At 48.7% G+C, this 17,265-nt stretch overlaps 1 protein-coding gene and 1 long non-coding RNA gene across 5 annotated transcripts in view; one reads left to right on the top strand and one right to left on the bottom strand.

Annotated features, from left to right (window-relative positions):
* The window catches only part of KIRREL3 (kirre like nephrin family adhesion molecule 3), a 559,614-nt gene that overhangs the window by 288,639 nt on the left and 253,710 nt on the right, over positions 1-17,265 (top strand). The window lies entirely within an intron of this gene.
* On the bottom strand, positions 8,999-15,179 carry LOC309605171. The gene is made up of 2 exons (XR_014231271.1): positions 12,416-15,179; positions 8,999-12,260 (listed from the first exon to the last, which is right to left on the bottom strand). It is a non-coding gene; the product is annotated as an uncharacterized lncRNA (long non-coding RNA).

The following is a 17,265-nucleotide window of genomic DNA, read 5'->3' as shown; positions in this document are numbered from 1 at the left end:
TGGAAAGAAACTTTTTAAGAAAACCAAACCCATTTATTAAGCCAAAGCCAGCTATATTCAATAGATAAGCTATCAGTTTAGCACTCACATATAAAGTTTGGCCCCAAGATTCCTCCCACCCTAATCATGCAGCCCTATCCCCCCGAGGAGTTGACTGATCATTTGTAGAGGCAGAAAACTGGCCAAAAAATAAAGGGTAGAGGCTTTTTGTCCCAATGGCTTGGTTTAAGGAGGAGACTATTGCTGCCTTGTGGGTGATGGCCTGTTGTGAACCTCGGGTGCCTTCCTTTTGGAGAACCCGTGACTTGTTTTGTCACCAACTTTCATGTGCTTTCTGTGGGAGGCCTTGGGATTGGTGTCATGATGGAGCCAAAAATGCCTTGCTGATGCAGACATCCAGAAGTCATGGAAACCCAGGTATCAGGAAGGACTCAGACTCCCCTCTCAGCCCCAACTTGTGAAAACCAAGGCATCTGAAAACAAAGAGCCCTCTGTCTATGGAGAGTAAACCTGAGCCAGATACACACGTGTGCATGGGCACACGCAGGTGGATGAGATGGTCTCCCCGAGGAAGACCCTACAGAGCTGTGGCCCCCACTCTGAATTCCACCGCTCTGCCAATATCTCTTGGCCAAAACTTCTAAGTGAGAGACAGTGAGCCCCTAGTCAGCTGAGCCCCGTCACTCCCTGTCTGAATGACCTCAGACAGGTTGCCTAATCTCTCTGGCCTCAGTTTTCTCATCTGCAACGTGGGGATAAGGTGATAACAGTACCCACCTTGCGGGGTGTTGGGGAGCAGGATAAAAGTGGGGTGCTTAGCACAGAGCCTGACGCATAACAGGTGATCAGTAATTGGTCACGGTGACGCTGCTGCAGACAGTGATGACGTGATGTCATCTGCTCCTCACAAGAGCCCCCGAGCAGGGCTGCTGCACCGTACAGCTCTCGGGGCACCGTTCATCCGTGGTATGTGCAGCCGGCAGCCCTTGGCCTTGTGCAGTACACAGTCTGCACAGCTGCCCACGGTAGCCCGGGCCGTGGCACAAGCCAGACAAGGTGAACAGGGAGGAATCCAGGTCTCCTGGATCCTCCCAGGCCCCCCACCCCATCCCGCTGCCTCTGCTGGCCTGAGTAGTTTCACAGCTCAGAGAATGTGCCGTCCGATCGCTTCCACTTTGGGATCCACAGTCACCATAAACCATCTTCCCTCCACCCTGAAAATAAAGAGGCTCCTCCAGAGCAAGAGCAATGATTGTCTTCAGGGCCTCCAACTGGACTAAGTGACAGCTGCGGGTACGACCCCGAGTGAGCGCGGCAGAGCCAGGCCTGTCCACCCACCCCGCAGGATTTCCCCTCCTGGGGACAAACTGGGCACAGGGGCACCCAGCTCTGCCGGTCCTCTGCCGGGGCCTCCTCGCTCCCAAAGCAGGCTGGGCAGAGAGGGGCCGCATGGGCACCAGGGCAGGAGAGCCGAGCAGGGGGTCGCCGGCCCCACCAGGCAGAGCGCACACGTGTCCCTCTGGAGCCGCCGTGCGCATTGCTTTGCTCTGCTTCGTTCAGAAGAGAATGCGTGGTCCGCCGAGGCTTGGGGGCACTGCACCAGAGGAGTCGATCAAAGCGCGGGCCGGGCATCATCTCCCTCCAGCCTGACACGAGCCTGCAGAGCAGGATCCTGCCCGTGGCACATCCCGGCCCAAGTGGCATGCCCCGCCTGCCGGACTTGGGCTTCGAGTGAGGGTGCGACATGGGCAGTGACGATAGCAGTAATCAGAGTGTCATGTATTGTGATTTCCTGTGCACTCTTCAAGGAGATTGTGCTTTCTTTCATGTGTTGTTCAGCCCAAGCTTGTGTTGATACCTGTGCTGCCGTCGGTGAGGGGCGTCCTGCCTGACAAGCTCCACGCTGAACATTGTACCTGCATCATCATTTCATTCTCACAACAGATCTTCGAGGCAGGCATTATTCTTCCACATTTTATAGATGAGGATGGCCGTGGGGAACAGAAACCTTGGGAGGCTTTCCTAAAATAAGGTAGCTAGTTAGCGGCAGAGGCCAGATTCAAAGTCAGGTATCACTGGGCTCAAGCCCACACTCACAGCCATTACGAATTATCTATAAGTTAAATAGGGAGGTACTGTTATGACCCTGTTTTAAAGAAGGAAATTGAGGCCTAACAAAGGTTAAAGAACTGACCCAGGGCCATGCAGCAAGTTCATGACAGTTCTAGGAGCCAGTACTTGAACAACATTGACTAGTCTAAGAGTCTTAATGAAATAAAAAATTTTAAACCCTAAGAGTTTTTTATGGCACCTTCACAGGATGTTCGCCTTCCTTGTTTATAGATGGGAAACCTGAAGTACAGGCCAGAAAAGGATTCATCCAAACTCTCCCCATGACGGTAGGGGTACCACTACCCAGCAGGCTGGGGCCGGGCTCCAGGACTCCTCCCGGGAGCTGCCCCTGGGGGCCCAGCCTGTCTCCTCTACCTCCTGCCCATCTGTCTCCTCTAGCAAAGGGGGTTCTGTGGGCCTCTGCGCCCCTTTTCTCTTTCACGTGCTGTACGAGTTCCCAAGCACAACAGGAGAGAAGCTGCTTTTAAAAGCACTAACCTGGTGACTTTCCGAGGAGTCTTCCATTTCCAAATGACGGGCCGCAGGATGACAGGTTGCACGCTCGAAGCCACCAAGGAGAAAGAGCCATTGACTCGGAGCCTTTATGCCCCGCTGCCTCCCCGCTGCCTCCCTTAGATGTCCTTTTGCAGCAGCATGAACACAACGCCCGCGGCCCTCCCCTCATGACAGAGGACCCGGGGGCTCGCGGCTTCTCCACTTGCTGTGTTGACACTTGGATTTATGTTGAGAGATGGGTGCATAGACCATTCACTTGTGACGTCAGCTCATCTAGGAATTCATCATGAAATTGGATAGCAGGTCTCACACCCAAACACACCCCCCCCAATCATGGGATTCATTTATTGTCAAAGGGACTGTGTCACTTACTGAGCAGTGAACCTTGGTGTTGGAAAGTGGTTGAAATGCGTTGAAATAATTTCTCTGGCGCTGCCTCGTTCAAATGGCCTTTTCCTGCCAAGGCACCATGGCTTCCGCAAAGAGACACTGACTTACGCTCGGGCTTTCAGAGGCTATTTGGGGATGAATGGGCTGTTGGGCCAGCTTTTGTGGGTTCTTGTTAAATGAAATGAAGCTGGAGGCCTTGATTCTGGGCTTAGTCTACACGGCCAGACACAAAGCAAAGAGTTGCTGGGAAGGGCTGAGGCAGGAGCTGGGTTTAAAGGGACTGAGCTCATTAGCGCAACACCACCGGGGAAGGTTGGGGATAACCGCTCCGCCTGGGAAGACCTCAGGGAGATATTTGCCCGCCGTACACTTTGCACGTTGTGGGACTGGGAGGAGGTTCCAGGAGAAGAGATTTAATGTGCTGAATGATGGCATGAACCTCGCAGAAACACAACGCGTGGCCCCTCCGCTTCTTGCGGCCAAGCCCCCGGCCCTCTGCCCAGGTACACTTGGGCAGGGTCCAGCCATGGGAGAGCCTCGGCCTGGCAAGAGGGCCAGTGCACCCCAGCTTGGTCCAGGGACAGAGGCAGAAGTCAATAAGGGGCGATCACGGTACGTGTAGCACAATGAGGTCACCTCACATCGTTTTCCAGCCCTGCTGCTTGGAGGACCTTGCTGCGTTCTTAAGAAGAAAGGAGGGGAGGGGGAGATAGGCCACACGAAAGAGTTGTGGGAGCTGAGGGTATAAGGCCACTCTGGTGGGTGACCTCATGACAGCTCCAGTGGTAGGGCAGTGTTTCTCTCTCACCGACATGCCCTCTCTGGCGTCTGAACACTTACAGGCTCCTGTGGGATACTTTGCTGACCCCTGGAGCTGGAAGAGGAGGATGTAAAGGGATCTTGACCATAACCCATGTTCCTTCATGATGACCACTAAAGCGGGGGGTGGTTTGGGACCTTAGGTGGGTAACCAGTGGTATCTTGGATTCAAGACATCAACTTTCAGCTCTGTCCTCTCGGTGCAGAGCCTTTAGCACATGGCTTTTTACACTGCTCTTTCACTTGTTCTGCATTTCCTGAGCAGCTAGCACATGCCGGGCACAGTGTCAGGGGCTGGACAGTGTGATGATAAACAATGATAAACAAATAAGACATGTTTTCCTGTTCTTGAGTTCACAGTCTAGGGACCAATATGGACACATAAGTTATTAGAATCCCATAACGTATTATAACAAATTATAATAAAAGAAAAACATGATGCTGTGACAGTAACTGTTGGATGAGGGAGGGTCTAGAAAGTTTTAACAGAAGAAGGGACTTTGGAGCTGGTTTTTGAGGATAAATGAGAGGTAGCAAGGATGAGGGGAGGGGAAGATATTGCTGACAAAGGGACAGCATGGACAAAATCTCAGAGGCAAGAAGGAGCAAGACACTGGCAAGAAATCAGAGGTGCAGGAAGTGGTGGCGTTCTTGCTGGGCACTGTTTACCCTTCAAGAAGGCAAGGCAACAGCCAGCCAGCAGCTCCCAAGTCTGCAGAGCCTTTAACATACAGGATTCTCCTCTGATTCTCAAATCAGCCCTGTGGCTATTAGGCCCATTCTACAGATGAATTATGAGCTTGGGGTTATACACAACTCACTAGCTCCAGTGCTAATGAGACGGGGGGAGAGGAGGGAGCTGCCAAGAATCTATATACAGTCATCCCTCGGTGTCCCCAGGGCATTGGCTCCAGGACCCCCAAGGATACCAAAATCTGCCGATGCTCAAGTCCCTTATATAAAATGGTGCAGTGTTTGCATATAACCTACGCCCATCCTCCCATATACTTTAAATCATCTCTAGATTACTTACGATACCTAATATAACGTGAATGCTATGTAAATAGTTGCCGGCACACAGCAAATTCAAGTATTGCTTTTGGAAACTTTCTGGAGCTATTTTTCCAAATATTTTCAATCCGTGGTTGGTTCAATCCACAGATGCGGAGCCCATGGATATAGCGGGCTGAGTGCAGTCTTCTCCCGCCAGAGTTGGCAGGAGCATCAGAGCAGGGGAAGGAGGGGAGGAGGAGGGAGTGAGCCAAGGTATCCTTTTCATTGATTCTAAGAGGAAATGAACTCATTCCAGATAAATGGCTCCAAATTATCTTCAAGTATCAATAAAGTTTCCAAATGATTTCTCTTAGACCCTGGAAACCGTAGGCGGAAAGGGAATAATAAGCAGTCCCTGCTCCTAGCCACCTGGAGAGTCCTGGGAGCCCCCCAGGGAAGTGCTCTTTCTCAGGCCAGTGGTCATCCCTGTCTGGGCCACCCTGCTTCTGTTCATGGGAGCACCATTCCTCCTGTCATCCAGGCTCAAAACCTTGCAAGTCAAATCCGACCACTCCTTTCTTCCTGCATCCTCTGAGTCACAGCAATGAACTGCTAATACCTCTCACCTCTATCCATTCCTTTCCGTTTGCATCACTGCACGGCTTTAGACCTAAAATTCACCCACGGGCTGCCCTGCTTCCCCTTGTGCCCCTCTTCTCCCATGGCGGTCCACCCATGTGACCCCAGGAGATCACATGATCTAAGGCAAAGCTTCAGCCTCTTCATCCCCCTCCGCCATTCAAAAGCATTCTAGCATCATAAGTGCTCAGCAAACGTTTGGTGAATTACATAGCCTTGAGGGAGTCTACACTGCCTTCTCAGGGAAGTGCAGAGCTCTCTGCATCCAACAGCCTTCTACCACCAGGTCCAAGTCGCCTTTGCAGCCTTGTCTTCCACTACTTGCTCGGACTTGGCCTGCTCTCCAGAGAACTGGGCCGTTGCTCTCCTCCACTCGGAGCTTGTACTTTCCTACACTACTTTGATCATGGCTGTTCCTCAAACGAGAAACCTCCTCCCCAGTATCCTCACCCATCTCCCTGTGGCACAGTGGCTTCCCCTCTGTCAAGACCCCGGTGCAGTGCCACCTCCTCCAGCGAGCCATGCCAGGTCACTCCTAAAACATGCCTGTTTAAGAAGGAAAAGGGGAAGCACGTTAACTTACTCGTCTGAGGCCACAAGTCGCGTTAGCTCTCTATATCTCCTTTTTATTCATCTGTTAAAAAATAATAATATTCACCGTCTTTATCTCACAGAATTGCCGAGAAGATCGAATGAAATCATGTACGTGAAAGTTCTTAGCAAATGATTGTTGGGGGTTAAATAACAATAATTATTATGCCTATATTATAATAATTCTTATGCATACATTTTTCTCTCCTTGATAAGCTCTAGATCTGCCCTGTCTAATACAGTCACCACCAGCCACATGTGGCCCGTGAGCTTTGAAATGCGGCCAGTCTACACTGAGAGGGTGCTGTAAGGGCAAAGATACTTAGCAGATTTTAAAGACAATAGCAAAATAAGCAAAATATCTTTTTAATGCTTTTCATCACAATCACATGTCGAACTAATAATATTTTGGGTGTATTAGCTTAAATAACACATACTACTAAGATAAATTTCACATTTCTTTTTACTTGTTTAACGTGGCTATTAGGACATTTAAAAATTCCACATGCGACGTGTTATATTTCTATGGGACATCACTGCCCTAGAGAATGGGAAGCGTGTCGTATCCATCGTTCAGAGCCGCCTGTGGGAACACTCTCAGTGTTTGTCAATGAATTGTGATGTTAGTAAACTCTCAGCCACCCTGCGGGAGGGTCGGCTGTGATGTTGGATGAGGGGGGACGAGCTGGGGAGGGGCTCTGGCTTTGCCGTCATCGCCGCCCCATGAGGCTTCCCTGGCCTCATCTGCCTGTGGCTGTCACACCCCAGTGGCACCCCACACCACCACCGCACCCCTCAGCCTTCAGGAGGCACTTGGGGTGCTGGTCTCATTCCCCCTCCCACCCGTCCTGCCTCTCTCCCAATAACTAGGAAGGGAACCATTGATTGGAAGGAAGGGGAGATGAACTAAGGTGTGACTTTTTCTACATGAAGGTAAAACTTACTGATGAACAACCTGCAGGCATCTCCCTGCACAGCATCCTAGGATCACAGCCCCCTCACGTCCCTCTCTATGGAGCAAGGGCATGGGAAGCACTTTGCTTCCTGGCCACGAAGAGGCAGTGACTTGGGTGGGAATCTTGGAGCCTTTCCTACTGGGCTCCATGCTGGAGGCCACCTGTCTTCTCTGGGACTCACTGCCAAAGCAGGGAGAGGAGCCAACAGCAGTTGGAGTCGCTCAGAGCCCTGGATGGGACACTGGTCGGTGCTCCCCAGGCAGGCAGAGCTGGTGCCTAAGCCAATGCCTCAGGCCACCAACACGCCCAGCCCCTCCCCACTGGGCTTCTCGCCTTCCATTTGGATTCCTCACTCAGCAGAACCCTGGCTTTGGTGCCCAAGACACGCTAAAGGGATAGCCCTGAGCAGATGCTCTCATGGCCTGCCACCTTCAGGACACAGGGGCCCCTGTCTCCACCAGCCCCTCCTTGTCTACCCAGGGCTCACCCACCAAGACAAGCCCGCAGAGGAGAACACCCAAAGTGGGGATATCCAGGGTTAATGTGTTGTACTTTCTTTATCATTTAGTTCAAATATTCTCTAGTTTTCATTACAACTTCTGCATTAATCTGATTATTGCTATTAATTATTAATAATTATTAATCTAATAGGCTATTAATTCCCAAGTATTTGAAGATTTTCTAGTTATCTGATTCTTACTGATTTCCAGTTTAAGTATACTGTGGTCATATGAGGTTTGCTTATAGAACAGCATGATCTATTTTGGTAAATGTTTCCTGTGCACTTACAAAAAACATGGTCTTTTTTTGTTGGGTGCAGTCTTTTATGTGTGTGTACATGTGTGCGAATTATGCCAATAAAAAGATCATTTTGTTTAAAAAAAAAAAAACAAAACAAAGTGGGGATATCATGTGGCCTTGCCTCCTTTTGACTTCATCTTGGGGTTTGAAGGGATTGTAAGACTTTTTAAAATAGAGTCTCAGCAGGCTTAGGAGAGGGATTTGTCTCTCCTGAGTGTCTTTTCTTCAGGATATGTGTCAGAAGGATTCTTAAATCTTCAAAAACCCTCATTTCTCCATGAGCCTGAGAACGTGGTAGCAGTAAGGCACAGTAGAAAACCGCTGATAGACAGATGGAATGCTGTAATTATACACAGGAGGGAGAGGGGGAGCATTTGCTGAAATTATTAGTGTGGGCAGACAATTAGAGGCTTTTCCAGGAGATTACACTTTTCCCTCCCATCTGCACTCCATTTAGGAGTTTTTACATTCACAATGCTATCTCCTCCTCAGCTGTGCCATTTGCCATTTTGCCCAAATTATTATTGTGCTTGACTTTGCGTTTGCTCCGACTTCACCAGTGTTCCCGGCTTCTCCTCCCGGCTCCCGCTCTCCCTCCTCGTCACTTCCAATCTCTTCCCCCTTCACTCTCCCTTCCTCCTACTTCCCTCATCCCCCAGCAGAGAGCCGAAAATGTCTATCAAGAAGACGGCTGCTTCTTGGTAGGCTGAGCTGGATGTGATCTAACGTGAAATGCTAGGAAGGAGGTCAGAGCGATCTGGAGCACTGCTTCCTGCCCTGGGACCCACGCTGCAGCCGTGGGAGAAGCCGGGGCCCCAGGACAGCAGGGCTGGATGAGTCTTGTGGTTTGGAGGGGGAGGAAAGAATCCGTGTTCTCTCTCCATCCGATTACACCGGAGCTCAGGTCATTGGGATGGGCCCAAATCGTCTGACTTCTTATGAGCCCAAGGCTCTAGATCCCACAGCCTCATTCATAATAATTACTCATTCATTCATTCATTCATTCATCCAGCACAGGGTCTTCCAGCGGCTATTGTGCCCCACCCACAGGGCTTAACACTGGAAAGGTAAAAGAGAACCAAACGCACTCAATGTCTGCTCTGAGTGAGGGCCTGCAGAAGGCACTTTGGCAAGCAGGAATTATTGGGTTTTTGTTTTTGTTTTTGTTTTTTGTTTTTTAAATTTATTTTTGGCTGGGTTGGGTCTTCGTTGCTGCGTGCAGGCCCTCTCCAGTTGTGGAGAGCAGGGGCTACTCTTCGTTGCGGTGCACAGGCTTCTCATTGCTGCGGCCTCTCTTGTTGCGGAGCACAGGCCCTAGGCACCCAGGCTTCAGCAGTTGCAGCACACAGTCTCAGTAGCTGTGGCTCACGGGCTCAGTTGCTCCATGGCACGTGGGATCTTCCCAGACCAGGGCTCGAACCCGTGTCCCCTGCATTGGCAGGCGGATTCCCAACCACTGAGCCACCAGGGAAGCCCGGAATTATTGTTTTCACATTCTAGATGGGAAACCAGGTTCCAAGAGGTTGCATTATTGCCTGAGTCAGAGACGCTTAATGCCGGATCCCTGATCTCTGGCTCTGAGGCCAGGGCTCTCCACGGCGTCCCCCTGGCCCTGGGGAAACGGAGTGGTCCTGTAGCAGCCCCCTAGCAGCCCTGTCATCTTCTAGATAAACAAGCGCGTCGACAATTACGACAGTGAGGAGGGCCATCATCCAGGGGACGAAGGTGTGCAGGAGCCAGGCCGAGGGGGTGACTAACCCTTTGCCGGGAGCCGGAGGGGCGTGTGCTGGAGCGGTGGCCAAGGATGAACAGTCGCCGGTGAGGGAGAGAGGCAGGGAGGGCATTCTGGGCACAGGGGCAGCAGGCGTGTCCAGCAGGGCTGAAAGGAATGAGATGGCACTTCTACAATGCATTTTTTTGTCGTTCGGCCCTTTCATATACATTATACTATGTAATCCTCGGGGGCAGCCCTTAGGTAGACATTGCTGTCTCCATTATACAGATGAGGAAACTGAGGCTCTGGAAGGGTGGGTGACTGGCCTAGAGAGGAGGTGGCCCAGTGGAGCCTTTACAGGCTGGCAGTTGTGTGGAGGGTGGCTGGAGGGAGACCCAGCCTGGAGGCGGGGAGATCTGTCAGAGGTCACATCCAGAGGTCAACAAAGGAGGTGAAGTGCCTGATCTAAAGCTGTGGCGGTGCAGGCAGGATTTGGTACTGACTGGAGGTTGGGAATGATGGAACAGCGGGAGTGGGGGATAACTCGAAAGTTACTGCATAAGACTTTGGATGGATTGTGTTGCCATTAAACAAGCTAGGAACCCAAGGAGGAAGTGCAGTTTCTGGAGTAAAAGGCGCGAGGGCAAATTCGTCGAGCAGGAAGCTTTAGCCATGGAGGCTTTCTTAGGCAAGGTATCTGAGGAGGCAGCTGTGTCAAGGAATTGGAAATGTTACCGTGGATCAGAGATAACCTCAGTCCTTCCCCGCCAAAAATGAATTAAAAAATAAAGTCTCCCAGGAGTGTGACCCTCTACAGAAAAGGAGGATTCTCCAGGAGTCAAGCTTCCTCTCCCCGCTTCCTTTGCCTCTCAGATTTCTGTCCCAGCCCCTCCTTGCAAAGCTGCAGAGCCTCAGAGACACAAAAGCCCCAGACGGGCAGTGGCATGTAGGCACACAGACAAAGGGACCCCACACCAAGGAGCTGGCTCGGCCTCGTCGGAGTTCTCTGACTCCCACCTGGAGGTGAGCAGAGGCCAGCACAGCTGGCTGGCGTGTTCTCAGGGGCACAGGCACATCAGGGTCTCTGGAAGCGTCTGCTGAGCCTGCAGAGATGGAGGTGCCTTGACGAGGGGCCTAGAGGGTGGAGCCTTGGGAAAGGGGGATGTTGGTACGGGTGTCAGTGTTACCCACCAAATGGAATTCAAGCCACCACATGACTCAGAGACTTGCAGGGCGAATCCCGGTGGCTTTGGGGTCTCTGTGCGACGGGACCATCAATTCATGAAACCACTGGGCTGGGAATCAGGAAACCTGACTGCAGTTCTAGCGCACACACTAACTCTGTGATCTCAGATGGATCGCTTCCTGTCTCTGAACCTCAGACCTCTCCCAGCTCTGTGAGTCCTCTGGCCACACAGACAAGAGAAACCCCAGAAATACCAATGAATTAGAGCAGGGGTTGGCAGACTTTTTCTGTAAAGGGCCAGATTGTTAATATTTCCGGCTCCGTGGGCTCTACAATCTCTCTCACAAATACCCAACTCTGCCTTTGTAGCAGGAAAGCACCACGAGTAGAACCCAAACAGGCATGACTGCATCCCCATACAGCTTTATATACAAAAACTGACAGTGGCCAGCTTAGCCCACTGTTTGCTGATCCCTGACCCAGAGCATTCTGGACACAGTGAACCTCACATCTAATCTTCCAATCAAAGCAAAGGATGAGGGAGCCTACATCCTCTCAGGAGTCCATGGCAGGTTCAGGGGATGAGGCGAGGTCCGATGCTAACTTCTCTTCCAGCCGTCCTTAGCAGGGAACTTTACATTTAGTGAGCACCTGCCCTATACTGGGTCAGACTTCACACGTACACTGACTCCATCATCATTATTATTAACAACAGCCCTGTGTTAATAAACTCTCTTACAGGTTAGAAAAGGTGGCTCATAGAGGTTAGGTAACTGTCCTAGGGTCGCATTGCTTGGAGCAGAGTCAGGATAAAACTTCAAAGACTTGGAATGGCATACTGCCATTCATTAATCCCCCAAAGCAGATTCTTCTTTGTTCGAAGGCTACTGGCTGCCCCCAAACCTGCCCTCTTAGCAGCTTTCCCCGCACCCACCCAGAGCTGACGGAGATCTGAGCAATCATCCTCTACGCTTTCCTTGCTTTCTCGGCAGTATTTCCCTTCCCCGCTTTTAAATGTCATGGGGAGTGATGCTGACACAATCAGACAGAATCCCCAGTCCAGACAGCCCCGCAGCCAAGGGAGACACGACTCCAGCACACACTCGCTGAGATACAAAGGAAAAGTGCAATTCACTTTACATAGATTCCCATAAATAAGCAATAAAAGAGGAACAGCCATTTTCAGTGAGCATTTCCAAGGTTTGATGAGCTAGGAGTTCAGACTGGGGGAAAAACAAAGAGCCTTTTTCATTATTTCGCCATCCCTGCAATTTTCTTTTACTGCCTGCCGACTTTGAAAGGGAAAAAACGAATGTGGCTCCCTTGGGGATGGAGTCTGTGCTCCCATCGCCTGCTGCAGCCTGCCAAATTCCACGTCCCAGCTGTGCAAGTGTCACTTTGAGAGCTGTGCCTCTGCCCTTCTCCCTCCAACCCTGCCTGCCCTGGGCTTTTGTCATCAGGTCCACTGGGAAGTGACCCTACTTCGGTTTATACTAACATGGAAAGTTACAGAGGCTGTCACTGTGGACCGATGAGATCTCCCCTTTGTAAACTCACCTGATTTGAAATGCTGCTACTCTGGCTACAGGTGTGTGTGTGTGAGTGTGTATGTGTACACGTGTGTGCACCCATGCGTCAGGCAATGTACACCTACATGTTCAGTCTGTTTGGAACCATGTCCCATGTCATGAGTCACACACTCCTGTGGCATCTCCACATAGTCTCAGTTTCCTTGTTGACTTTTAAAACATCTTCCCCTCCCGATGGGAAGTTTTCCACGTTATAACTTCCCACAGTCCACCAGCATTTTTGACAACTTCCTCTGACTTTGCTCCTCACCTTGAGTCCCAGCCATACTTAAAACCAAAGAATTGGCTGTAACCAAGTTCTGGTTTTTCTTCTGATATCAAGCCACTCTTTCCATTTCCTGAACTCACTGCCCTTCCTAGGACTATTTAGTGCGTGTAGAATCCCAGCAGAGTGGCCGCTCACTGAGGCCATCCCCCATAGCCATGCTGCAGGCCTGTGTTATAGATGGGTCACAAAATTTAACATTTGATTTTATATTATCATATATTGTTCTCAAGTTGTATCATCTGTGTTAGACTACTAAGCTCTCTGAAGACAAAAAACTGCACACATACACATAGACATTTCTCAGTCACCCTCTTAGTAACAGCTAGCTGTTGCTGTGTAAGGAATAATGCCAAGCTCAGTGGCTGGAAACACTATAAGCACCTCTTATCGCTCACCTAGCTATGTGTCAGCTGGGCAATTTTGCTCACCTGGGCCAGGCTCAGCTGAACTTAGCTACTCAGTCATCTGTCTGTAGCTAACCTGGAAAGACTGAGGAATGGCTGCTTTTAGATGGCTTCACTCACATATCTGGTGGTTGTCTGACTGTTGATGGTTATTACAGTCATGCCTGGGCCATATATCCAGCATGTTGTCACAGGCCTGTTCACACAGCAGCATAAGGGCTCCAAGGGAGCAAGTGGAAGCATGCAAAGGCTCTCAAGGCCTCAGCTCAGAACCAGCACACCCTCACTTCCACCCATTATATTGCCCAAGTAAGTCACAAGACCAGCTCAGCTCCAAAGGATGAGAAAATAGACTTCACCCATCGATGGGAACTTCTGCAGAGTCACATTGCAAAGCATCTGGGGCCAGGGAGAGGTGGAGAATTGGGGACATCTTTGCCATCAGTCTGCCATACCCACTAAAGGATGGATACGTAACATAAACCAGCACAAAATCCAAAACTCAGTTCTATTGTGATTATACCCATTTATACGTTCTCATCCTTCTTTGTACCTAGCTTTGATCTCTTCCCAAGTTTGGCCATGGTGGGGTCATCCCAGGGCCCAGCTGCAAATCAGGAGGAGAAAGCCTTTGTTGCTGCCAAATAGATGATCCAATTGAATAGGATCAAGGCATGAATTTCATCTGCTGTTAGATGAGCCAACCTGTGAATTCATTGGATGGTAGTAAATCAAATATGAATCCGATAAGTTTCATTACCTCCTTTAATAAGCCATCAACAAGCATTCAAATCTTCTTCAGTCAAAAATGCTGGCCTGATCATTGCCCAGAGAAGAGCCCAGGGATCAAGGGGAAGGGATTTAGAAGGGATTGTAGGTTCCACCCCCCTGGCCAGTCCCTGTCCTCCATGCTAAGACTGAGTAGTCATGTGACTTCAAGGCTTCCTTCAGTCCAGATCAGGGCCATCTGGGGGGTTTCTGTTTGTGGCCTTTCTCCATTTCATGAGTACCAGTGAGCCCAGTTGAGACATAAGTGAATTAAATACAACCAGTAATCACACACTCTCATCTTTAGTCTGCAAGTGGCTCCTCTGATTTATTTCTTGATTTATGTGTTTGTTCACTAATGCATTTCTTTTGTGTGGGGGGCACAGGGTTGCAAGGTTGTTATGATGGAGTTTTAGGACTTGAGTGTGATTTTTTTTTTTTTTTTTAATGCTCATTGAAGCTGAGATTCTTCTCTTGAAGATTTGGCAGTAATTTAGTGAGTGCTTATACAGTATGGCTCCTGCCTTTTTTAACATTTTTTTTAAATTGTAGTAAACACATAACATAAAATTTACCATCTTATCCATTTTAAGTCCACAGTTCAGTAGTGTTAAGTATATTCGTATTGTTGTGAAGCAAATCTCCAGAACCCTTTTATCTTGCAAATCTGAAACTCTATACCCACTAAGGAACAAGCTCCCTTCTCCCCACACCCCCCAGCTCTGGTAAACAACATTCTACTTTCCATTTCTATGAACAGTATTCCGTTGTATGTTTATACTGCATTTTGTTTATCCATTCATCTATAGATGGACATTTGGGTTGCTTCCATCTCTTGGCTGTTGTGGATAATGCTGCTATGAACGTGGGTGTGCAAATATCTCTTTGAGCCACTGCTTTCAAATCTTTTGGATATAAACCCAGAAGTAGGGTTGTTGGATCATAAGATAGCTCTATTTTTTTTCATTTTCTGAGTGTCCTCTGTACTGTTCTCCATAGCAGTTGCACCATTTTACATCCCCACTAACAGGGAACAGGGTTCTAATATCTCCACATCCTTGACAACACTTGTATTTTCCTGTTTTTTTTGATAGTAGCCATCCTAATGAGTGTGAGGTGACATCTCATTGTGGTTTTGATTTGCATTTCTCTGATAATTAGTGATGTTGAACAAGTTTTCATAAACTTGTTGGCCACTTGTGTATCTTCTTTAGAGAACTATTCAAGTCCTTGGGCCATTTTTAAATTGGGTTATTTGATATTTTGTTTTTATTGTTGCATTTATGTATTTTAGTACTATAATAGATGTCCATTCAGTCACCAACAAACAAAACTAGAACACTGATGGCAACTGTGTAGTAGCCCCATCTCCCTCTGCCCAAAGTTACTAAGCACTGTCTTAAATCTTATGTTTGTTATTGCCTTGCTTTCCTTTTTTTCAAATAAAGTTTTATTACAGCTACATATTATCTTTGAAAAATAATATTTGGGATTTGGTTTGATTTTAACTTTCATTTATTTTATATATTTTATTTATCGTATAAAACATTATTTATTTTAAGTTATGAATTTATGTATTATGATACAAAGGGTATCAGGCAATATTTATTATTTGGAGGGCTTGCTTTTTTTATTCAAAGTCTACTACTAAGACAGATCCATAGTGTTGCACGTAGCTACTGCTCATGCATTTTAGCTGAGGTTTACTGTTGCGTCATGTCCCCACAGCACAATATAACTCTCCCTTCTTCTGTCAGAGCGCATTTGTATGGTCTCCAGGTTTTTGCTGTTTATGGACAGTACTGGTATGCCCATTCTCGTACACATCTCCAGGAATGCGTGTACAAGAGTTGTCCTTGAGTGTTTTCCTGGGAGTGGGGTTGCTGGCTTGTAGGGCATTTGAATGTCCAGCTTCACGAGATGATGCCAACTGTTTCCAAAGTGGCTATACAATTTCACACTCCCACCAGCAACGTACAAACAGCTCTGTAGATCCGTGTTCTCTCCAACACTTGATATTGTCAAACGTCTTCGTTTTTTTTTCTTTTTATTTATGTATTTATTTACTTATTTGTTTTTGGCTGTGTTGGGTCTTCGTTTCTGCGCGAGGGCTTTCTCTAGTCGCGGCAAGCGGAGGCCACTCCTCATCGTGGTGCGCGGGCCTCTCACTGTCGCGGCCTCTCTTGTTGCGGAGCACAGGCTCCAGACACGCAGGCTCAGTAGTTGTGGCTCACGGGCCTAGTAGCTCCGCGGCATGTGGGATCTTCCCAGACCAGGGCTCGAACCCGTGTCCCCTGCATCGGCAGGCAGATTCTCAACCACTGCGCCACCAGGGAAGCCCCAAACTTCTTCATTTTTAACAGTGAACCGGGTGAGGATGGTATCTCATGTGCCATTGATACGCATTTCCCTGATCATTAATGAGGTTGAACATCCCTTCCTGTGTTTATTGGCCATATGTGTTTTTTAATCAAATGAAGAGCTTCTGTTCATCAAGACACTACAAAGAAAGGGAAAAACAAGTTACAAACCGAGACGAGTTATTTGCCACACGCATAGCTGCCAAAAGATTTAGTGTGAAAAATATCGCAAGAAAAGGACAACTCACCAAATAGAAAACGGGCAGAAGAAACGGCAGGCATTTCACAGAAACCCCCCCTCCCCCAGTTATTACTGTTAGCCATAAAGATGGCTACTCATAACGCCGGCTGGTCGTATGGTGGAGTTTTCTAACATGAGGTGGAAACTTCTTTCAGTGGAGACACAGTTCTCTAAAGCCTGGCCCTCAGCTAGTTCAGAGGTTAGTCAGACAAGCCTGCTGCCTTGCCCCTTGCCAACTAGGGAATTCACCTGAGTCCAGAAAAGGTGTTCACAAGGAGAAAACCTCGAAGCCAAGGGACTCTCACAGGTGGTTACCTAGAGACTCTCAAGCCTTAGAAAACCCTAAAGCTGAAGGCATGAATAGCCATCCTTTCCAAGGAGAACTAGGTTACATTTTCCCCATCAGGGCCGTTCCAGAATATTCCCAGGGGAGGTGGGGAATCTTCCCGTCTCTATTCATGCACTGAGGAAAGGGTGATCGTTTCTCTTGCTCTAAAACTGCTCTGAGATTGATGACCAAAAAAAAAAAAAAAAAAAATCTACGTGGAACTAATTTCTCTCAAACATTCCCTGGAGCCAAAGAAACGGTGAAATATTTAGGCTTTGAAGGACCTCCCTGCTGGGGTGAGGTTTCTGGTGAAGCGTAAAGAGAAGGAGGGTAAGATAATATATTGAATAAATAAATGCATTGTGGGGAACAGACACGAGCTGTCAGTAATTTTCAACATGGTCTGCACCATAGAGAATGCCAAAATGGGGCCATTCTGGAGGTCAGCCTGGGCTCCCTTCTCCAGCTTCCTCCAGTGGCTTCCTCCAGCCTTCTACAGGGAAGGTCCAAGCGCGAGAAAAGCAGGGAGGCAGAGTGATAAATAGCAACTAAAACAAAAGTCAACACTCACACTCCTATTCCTGTGTCAC

This window comes from Balaenoptera borealis, assembly GCF_965194805.1.
Source record: "Balaenoptera borealis genome assembly, chromosome: 11".
Lineage (NCBI taxonomy): Eukaryota > Metazoa > Chordata > Mammalia > Artiodactyla > Balaenopteridae > Balaenoptera > Balaenoptera borealis.
The sequence above is the reverse complement of the archived record's forward strand: the minus strand, read 5'-3'. Positions and strand labels throughout refer to the sequence as shown.